Raw genomic sequence first — 8868 nt, 5'->3', positions numbered from 1 at the left:
GTGACTGCCCTTGACATCAAGGCAGCATTTGACCGAGTGTGGCACCAAGGAGCCCTAGTAAAATTGAAGTCAATGGGAATCAGGGAGAAAACTCTCCAGTGGCTGGAGTCATACCTTGCACAAAGGAAGATGGTAGTGGTTGTTGGAGGCCAATCATCTCAGCCCCAGGACATTGCTGCAGGAGTTCCTCAGGGCAGTGTCCTAGGCCCAACCATCTTCAGCTGCTTCATCAATGACCTTCCCTCCATCATAAGGTCAGAAGTGGGGATGTTCGCTGATTGCACAGTGTTCAGTTCCATTCGCAACCCCTCAGATAATGAAGCAGTCCGAGCCCGCATGCAGCAAGACCTGGACAACATCCAGGCTTGGGCTGATAAGTGGCAAGTAACATTCGCACCAGACAAGTGCCAGGCAATAACCATCTCCAACAAGAGAGAGTCTATTGCGTTTTGTGGGGGAGAGTTCCACATTTCCACCACCCTTTGTGTGAAGAAGTGTTTCCTAACTTCTCTCCTGATTTCCCGGCTCTGATTTTAAGGTTCTGTCCCCTTGTCCTAGACTCCCCCACCAGCAGAAAAAGTTTCTCTCCATTTACCCTATCAATTCCTTTCAAAATCCAAAAAACCCCAATCAAACCCCTTAATCTTCTATATTCCAGGGAATACAAACCTGGTTTATGGAATCTCTCCTCATAATTTAACCCTTGGAGACCTGGTAACATTCTGGTGAATCTGCGCTGCACTCCTTCCAGGGCCAATCTATCCTTTCTAAGGTGCGGTGCCCAGACTGTACACAGTGCTCCAGATGTGGTCTAACCAGGGATTGACCGCCTGTTATAGAGACCACCGATAATGATATTCATCACCATTGAAATCAATGGAAGTAAAGAGCCACCAGTTGATAGAGCGGCCGGTCGGTCCGTAACGCTCCTGTAACGGCGGGTCGGTCCGTAACGCCCGTGTAACGGCGGGTCAGTCCCTAATGGCAGGTCGGTCCGTAACGCCCGTGTAACGGCGGGTCGGTCCCTAACGCCCGTGTAACGGCGGGTCGGTCCCTAACGCCCGTGTAACGGCGGGTCGGTCCCTAACGCCCGTGTAACGGCGGGTCGGTCCCTAACGCCCCTGTAACGGCGGGTCGGTCCCTAACGCCCCTGTAACGGCGGGTCGGTCCCTAACGCCCGTTTAATGGCGGGTCGGTCCCTAACGGCGGGTCGGTCCCTAACGCCCGTTAAATGGCGGGCCGGTCCCTAACGGCGGGTTGGTCCCTAACGCCCGTTTAATGGCGGGTCGGTCCCTAACGGCGGGTTGGTCCCTAACGCCCGTTTAACGGCGGGTCGGTCCCTAACGGCGGGTTGGTCCCTAACGCCCGTTTAATGGCGGGTCGGTCCCTAACGGCGGGTCGGTCCCTAACGCCCGTTTAACGGCGGGTCGGACCCTAACGCCCGTTTAACGGCGGGTCGGTCCCTAACGGCCGTTTAACGGCGGGTCGGTCCCTAACGCCCGTTTAATGGCGGGTCGGTCCCTAACGCCCGTTTAATGGCGGGTCGGTCCCTCACGCCCGTTTAATGGCGGGTCGGTCCCTAACGCCCGTTTAATGGCGGGTCGGTCCCTAACGGCGGGTTGGTCCCTAACGCCCGTTTAATGGCGGGTCGGTCCCTCACGCCCGTTTAATGGCGGGTCGGTCCCTCACGCCCGTTTAATGGCGGGTCGGTCCCTCACGCCCGTTTAATGGCGGGTCGGTCCCTAACGCCCGTTTAATGGCGGGTCGGTCCCTCACGCCCGTTTAACGGCGGGTCGGTCCCTCACGCCCGTTTAACGGCGGGTCGGTCCCTCACGCCCGTTTAACGGCGGGTCGGTCCCTCACGCCCGTTTAACGGCGGGTCGGTCCCTCACGCCCGTTTAACGGCGGGTCGGTCCCTCACGCCCGTTTAACGGCGGGTCGGTCCCTCACGCCCGTTTAACGGCGGGTCGGTCCCTCACGCCCGTTTAACGGCGGGTCGGTCCCTCACGCCCGTTTAACGGCGGGTCGGTCCCTCACGCCCGTTTAACGGCGGGTCGGTCCCTAACGCCCGTTTAACGGCGGGTCGGTCCCTCACGCCCGTTTAACGGCGGGTCGGTCCCTCACGCCCGTTTAACGGCGGGTCGGTCCCTCACGCCCGTTTAACGGCGGGTCGGTCCCTCACGCCCGTTTAACGGCGGGTCGGTCCCTCACGCCCGTTTAACGGCGGGTCGGTCCCTCACGCCCGTTTAACGGCGGGTCGGTCCCTCACGCCCGTTTAACGGCGGGTCGGTCCCTAACGCCCGTTTAATGGCCGGGCAGGCAATTGAAAATCTCGCCCTGTGTGTCGGCCTCTTTCACGTATCTCTGTTATCCTATGGTCCAGTGTTTGGTTTTCTGGTCAGTCTTTATGAACAGTTATTTTCGAAGGCGAAGCACAGTGGATGAGGGGTTGGTTTGAGAAGCTTATTGTTTCCCACACACACATTGAAGAAGTGAGTTCCAATCTCTGCCCAGACGAGCACTGGAGAGAGAATTAAATATGGACAGAATGTCAGGAAGGAAGGAAGGAAGACCTGTTGGCCGGCAGGATATTGCGAGCTGAGAGGGGTTTGATTCAATAGTTTTCAGCAGGTCAGGGCGAGGTTTGTGAGGCCGTTAATCCCTCAGCCTGGCACTCACTGTCACCGCCCTGTGATATTCCTGCAGTGGATTCTGACCCTGCACGGTGAGCCAGGACAGTGTGGAGGGAAGGAAGGAGGGAGAGAGGGAGATAGGGAGGGAGGGAGAGAGGTTGAAGTTCAAACAGTCCCCAAATCTTTGATTTCCTGGACGCATTTCCTGTTTGGAATATTTTGCAATGCGATTTCTATCAGGTAATAGACCGTTTCCTCCCGAGAGATGGATCCACCCTGAGTTAAAATTACACCACTCTCTGAAAGTAACACATCAGACCAAGGACACGGTTACATGGTACACACGGGCACGGTACACACGGGCACGGTACACACAGGGCACAGTACGCACAGGGCACGGTACACATGGGGCATAGTACGCACAGGGCACGGTACACACGGGCACGGTACGCACGGGGCACAGTACGCACGGGGCACAGTACGCACGGGGCATAGTACACACAGGGCACGGTACACATGGGGCACAGTACGCACAGGGCACGGTACACACAGGGCACAGTACGCACAGGGCACGGTACACACGGGGCATTGTACACATGGGTACTGTACACGGGCACTGTACACATGGGCATCATACACAGGGGCACTTCACACACAGGCACCGTACACGGGCATTGTGTACATGGGCATTGTGGACACGGGCATTGTGCAAACAGGCCACAGAGGAAGATAGCAGGGCCTCAGTTTAGAAAGTTTACTTTGGTCAGGGGCAGCATTAGTGTGAGAATGTACACCAGTCCAGTATCAGTGTGAGAGTGTACACCAGTCCCGTATCAGTGTGAGAGTGTACACCAGTCCAGTGTCAGTGTGAGAGTGCACACCAGTCCAGTATCAGTGTGAGAGTGTACACCAGTCCAGTGTCAGTGTGAGAGTGCACACCAGTCCAGTATCAGTGTGAGAGTGCACACCAGTCCAGTATCAGTGTGAGAGTGTACACCAGTCCCGTATCAGTGTGAGTGTGTACACCAGTCCAGTATCAGTGTGAGAGTGTACACCAGTCCAGTATCAGTGTGAGAGTGTACACCAGTCCCGTATCAGTGTGAGAGTGTACACCAGTCCAGTATCAGTGTGAGACTGTACACCAGTCCAGTATCAGTGTGAGAGTGTACACCAGTCCAATATCAGTGTGAGAGTGTACACCAGTCCCTTATCAGTGTGCGAGTGTACACCAGTGCCTTATCAGTGTGAGAGTGTACACCAGTCCAGTATCAGTGTGAGAGTGTACACCAGTCCAGTATCAGTGTGAGAGTGTACACCAGTCCAGTATCAGTGTGAGAGTGTACACCAGTCCAGTATCAGTGTGAGAGTGTACACCAGTCCAGTATCAGTGTGAGAGTGTACACCAGTCCCATATCAGTGTGAGAGTGTACACCAGTCCCATATCAGTGTGCGAGTGTACACCAGTCCAGTATCAGTGTGCGAGTGTACACCAGTCCTGTATCAGTGTGCGAGTGTACACCAGTCCCTTATCAGTGTGAGAGTGTACACCAGTCCCGTATCAGTGTGAGAGTGTACACCAGTCCAGTATCAGTGTGAACACCAGTCCAGTATCAGTGTGAACACCAGTCCAGTATCAGTGTGAACACCAGTCCAGTATCAGTGTGAGAGTGTACACCAGTCCAGTGTCAGTGTGAGAGTGCACACCAGTCCAGTATCAGTGTGAGAGTGTACACCAGTCCCGTATCAGTGTGAGTGTGTACACCAGTCCAGTATCAGTGTGAGTGTACACCAGTCCCGTATCAGTGTGAGAGTGTACACCAGTCCAGTGTCAGTGTGAGAGTGTACACCAGTCCAGTGTCAGTGTGAGAGTGTACACCAGTCCAGTATCAGTGTGAGAGTGTACACTAGTCCCGTATCAGTGAGAGAGTGTACACCAGTCCAGTATCAGTGTGAGAGTGTACACCAGTCCAGTATCAGTGTGAGAGTGTACACCAGTCCAGTATCAGTGTGAGAGTGTACACCAGTCCCGTATCAGTGTGAGAGTGTACACCAGTCCCGTATCAGTGTGAGAGTGTACACCAGTCCAGTATCAGTGTGAGAGTGTACACCAGTCCCTTATCAGTGTGAACACCAGTCCAGTATCAGTGTGAGAGTGCACACCAGTCCCGTATCAGTGTGAGAGTGCACACCAGTCCCGTATCAGTGTGAGAGTGTACACCAGTCCCGTATCAGTGTGAGAGTGTACACCAGTCCCGTATCAGTGTGAGAGTGTACACCAGTCCCGTATCAGTGTGAGAGTGTACACCAGTCCCGTATCAGTGTGAGAGTGTACACCAGTCCAGTATCAGTGTGAGAGTGTACACCAGTCCAGTATCAGTGTGAGAGTGTACACCAGTCCCGTATCAGTGTGAGAGTGTACACCAGTCCAGTATCAGTGTGAGAGTGTACACCAGTCCCTTATCAGTGTGAACACCAGTCCAGTATCAGTGTGAACACCAGTCCAGTATCAGTGTGAGAGTGTACACCAGTCCAGTATCAGTGTGAGAGTGTACACCAGTCCCTTATCAGTGTGAGAGTGTACACCAGTCCAGTGTCAGTGTGAGAGTGTACACCAGTCCAGTGTCAGTGTGAGAGTGTACACCAGTCCAGTGTCAGTGTGAGAGTGTACACCAGTCCAGTGTCAGTGTGAGAGTGTACACCAGTCCAGTGTCAGTGTGAGAGTGTACACCAGTCCAGTATCAGTGTGAGAGTGTACACCAGTCCAGTATCAGTGTGAGAGTGTACACCAGTCCAGTATCAGTGTGAGAGTGTACACCAGTCCCGTATCAGTGTGAGAGTGTACACCAGTCCCTTATCAGTGTGAACACCATTGTGCAAACTTTCCTGTTTGAAATTTAAGAAGTTTTTGGACGAGTTGAATGTAAAGATATTTCTCACATTGTTAAACCTATGCCAGTTTAGCAGTAATTTGTAAAGTGTAGTTTCGTGCACCAAGACTTGGGGGAGGATAGGAGGAAGAAATGGGCCATTCAGGGGAGGGAAACTTTTATTTTCTCCAAAGCCTCTGGGACACAGAAGGTTAAAAGTCCAAAACACAGGACTCGCTGCCAAGACATTTCTTTCAAAAATGTGTCGGAAAAATCTGCCGAGCAGATTAAAAAGTCGCTGCACCCAATCCACAGAGGCGTTGTTTGGTCAAGGAAGTCAGGACAGGCGCAAGGAGAGATAAGATTACTGAGGAGGGGTTTAAAGAGGCTCTGACCCCCAGCCCTCAGTCAGTGAGAGAGAGAATTAGGAGCTGGAGGGGCAGAGAATGAGGAGGACTCGCCACCGGACAAGTGAGTAATTCTTCCATCTCCTGATTACAAGCGTACCATTTACACAAGCCCCGTGTCCACCCGGGACAGCAGGTTACTGCTGTGTACTGGAGACTGTGTATATGAGACTGAGAGCGGTCCCAGCCTGTGTGCGGGGGTTTAGTGTCTGGATTGGCCAGACTAGATCAACACATTAGTGTTCAACACCAACTTCATTATCAAATATCTGCAAACTGATCGACAATACCGGGTTCCCATTTAACTGACCGCAGATTTCAAACAGACAGCGGACACTTGGCGAGATTACAAGACTCGCTTAAAAAACCACAGCGTAACCGGGAATTTCCGTCTGTTTTTTCGGGGCAAAGAACAAGTGAACTGTAATTAAACTGATTCGGAGCCGGGAGTGTGGACCGGGACACTGGACGGGGAGTGTGGACCGGGACATTGCACCGGGAGTGTGGACCGGGACACTGCACGGGGAGTGTGGACCGGGACACTGCACGGGGAGTGTGGACCGGGACACTGCACGGGGAGTGTGGACCGGGACATTGCACGGGGAGTGTGGACCGGGACACTGCACGGGGAGTGTGGACCGGGACATTGCACGGGGAGTGTGGACCGGGACACTGCACGGGGAGTGTGGACCGGGACATTGCACGGGGAGTGTGGACCGGGACAGTACACGGGGAGTGTGGACCGGGACACTGCACGGGGAGTGTGGACCGGGACACTGCACGGGGAGTGTGGACCGAGACAGTGCACGGGGAGTGTGGACCGGGACATTGCACGGGGAGTGTGGACCGGGACATTGCACGGGGAGTGTGGACCGGGACACTGCACGGGGAGTGTGGACCGGGACACTGCACGGGGAGTGTGGACCGGGACACTGCACGGGGAGTGTGGACCGGGACACTGCACGGGGAGTGTGGACCGGGACACTGCACGGGGAGTGTGGACCGGGACACTGCACGGGGAGTGTGGACCGGGACACTGCACGGGGAGTGTGGACCGGGACACTGCACGGGGAGTGTGGACCGGGACACTGCACGGGGAGTGTGGACCGGGACACTGCACGGGGAGTGTGGACCGGGACACTGCACGGGGAGTGTGGACCGGGACACTGCACCGGGAGTGTGGACCGGGACACTGCACGGGGAGTGTGGACCGGGACACTGCACGGGGAGTGTGGACCGGGACACTGCACGGGGAGTGTGGACCGGGACACTGCACGGGGAGTGTGGACCGGGACACTGCACGGGGAGTGTGGACCGGGACACTGCACGGGGAGTGTGGACCGGTACATCGCACGGGGAGTGTGCACTGGGACATCACACCGGGAGTGTGCACTGAGACATTGCACGGGGAGTGTGGACCGGGACACCGCACGGGGAGTGTGGACCGGGACATCGCACGGGGAGTGTGCACCGGGACATCGCACGGGGAGTGTGCACTGGGAGTGTGCTCTGGGACATTACACCGGGAGTGTGCACTGAGACATTGCACCGGGAGTGTGCACTGAGACATTGCACGGGGAATGTGCACCGAGACATTGCACGGGGAGTGTGCACCGGGACATTGCACCGGGTGTGTGCACCGAGACATTGCACGGGGAGTGTGCACCGGGACATTGCACGGGGAGTGTGCACCGGGACATTGCACGGGGAGTGTGCACCGGGACATTGCACGGGGAGTGTGCACTGGGAGTGTGCTCTGGGAAATTACACCGGGAGTGTGCACTGAGACATTGCACCGGGAGTGTGCACTGGGACATTGCACCGGGAGTGTGCACTGAGACATTGCAATGGGAGTGTGCACTGGGACATTGCACGGGGAGCGTGCACTGGGACACTGCACGGGGAGTGTGCACTGGGAGTGTGCTCTGGGACATTACACGGGGAGTGTGGACCGGGACATTACACGGGGAGTGTGGACCGGGACATTACACCGGGAGTGTGGACCGGGACATTACACGGGGAGTGTGGACCGGGACATTGCACGGGGAGTGTGGACCGGGACATTACACGGGGAGTGTGCACCGGGACATTGCACCGGGAGTGTGGACCGGGACATTGCACCGGGAGTGTGGACCGGGACATTACACGGGGAGTGTGGACCGGGACATTACACCGGGAGTGTGGACCGGGACATTACACCGGGAGTGTGGACCGGGACATTGCACCGGGAATGTGGACCGGGACACTGCACGGGGAGTGTGGACCGGGACATTGCACGGGGAGTGTGGACCGGGACACTGCACGGGGAGTGTGGACCGGGACATTGCACGGGGAGTGTGGACCGGGATATTACACGGGGAGTGTGGACCGGGACACTGCACGGGGAGTGTGGACCGGGACACTGCACGGGGAGTGTGGACCGGGACACTGCACGGGGAGTGTGGACCGGGACATTACACGGGGAGTGTGGACCGGGACACTGCACGGGGAGTGTGGACCGGGACACTGCACGGGGAGTGTGGACCGGGACATTGCACGGGGAGTGTGGACCGGGAAATTGCACGGGGAGTGTGGACCGGGACATGACACGGGGAGTGTGGACCGGGAAATTGCACGGGGAGTGTGGACCGGGACACTGCACGGGGAGTGTGGACCGGGACATTACACGGGGAGTGTGGACCGGGACATTGCACGGGGAGTGTGGACCGGGACATTTCACCGGGAGTGTGGACCGGGACATTACACGGGGAGTGTGGACCGGGACACTGCACGGGGAGTGTGGACCGGGACATTGCACGGGGAGTGTGGACCGGGACATTGCACCGGGAGTGTGGACCGGGACATTACACCGGGAGTGTGGACCGGGACATTACACGGGGAGTGTGGACCGGGACACTGCACGGGGAGTGTGGACCGGGACATTACACGGGGAGTGTGGACCGGGACATTGCACGGGGAGTG

This window comes from Heptranchias perlo, unplaced genomic scaffold, assembly GCF_035084215.1.
Source record: "Heptranchias perlo isolate sHepPer1 unplaced genomic scaffold, sHepPer1.hap1 HAP1_SCAFFOLD_1215, whole genome shotgun sequence".
NCBI classification, from domain to species: Eukaryota; Metazoa; Chordata; class Chondrichthyes; order Hexanchiformes; family Hexanchidae; genus Heptranchias; species Heptranchias perlo.
The sequence above is the reverse complement of the archived record's forward strand: the minus strand, read 5'-3'. Positions refer to the sequence as shown.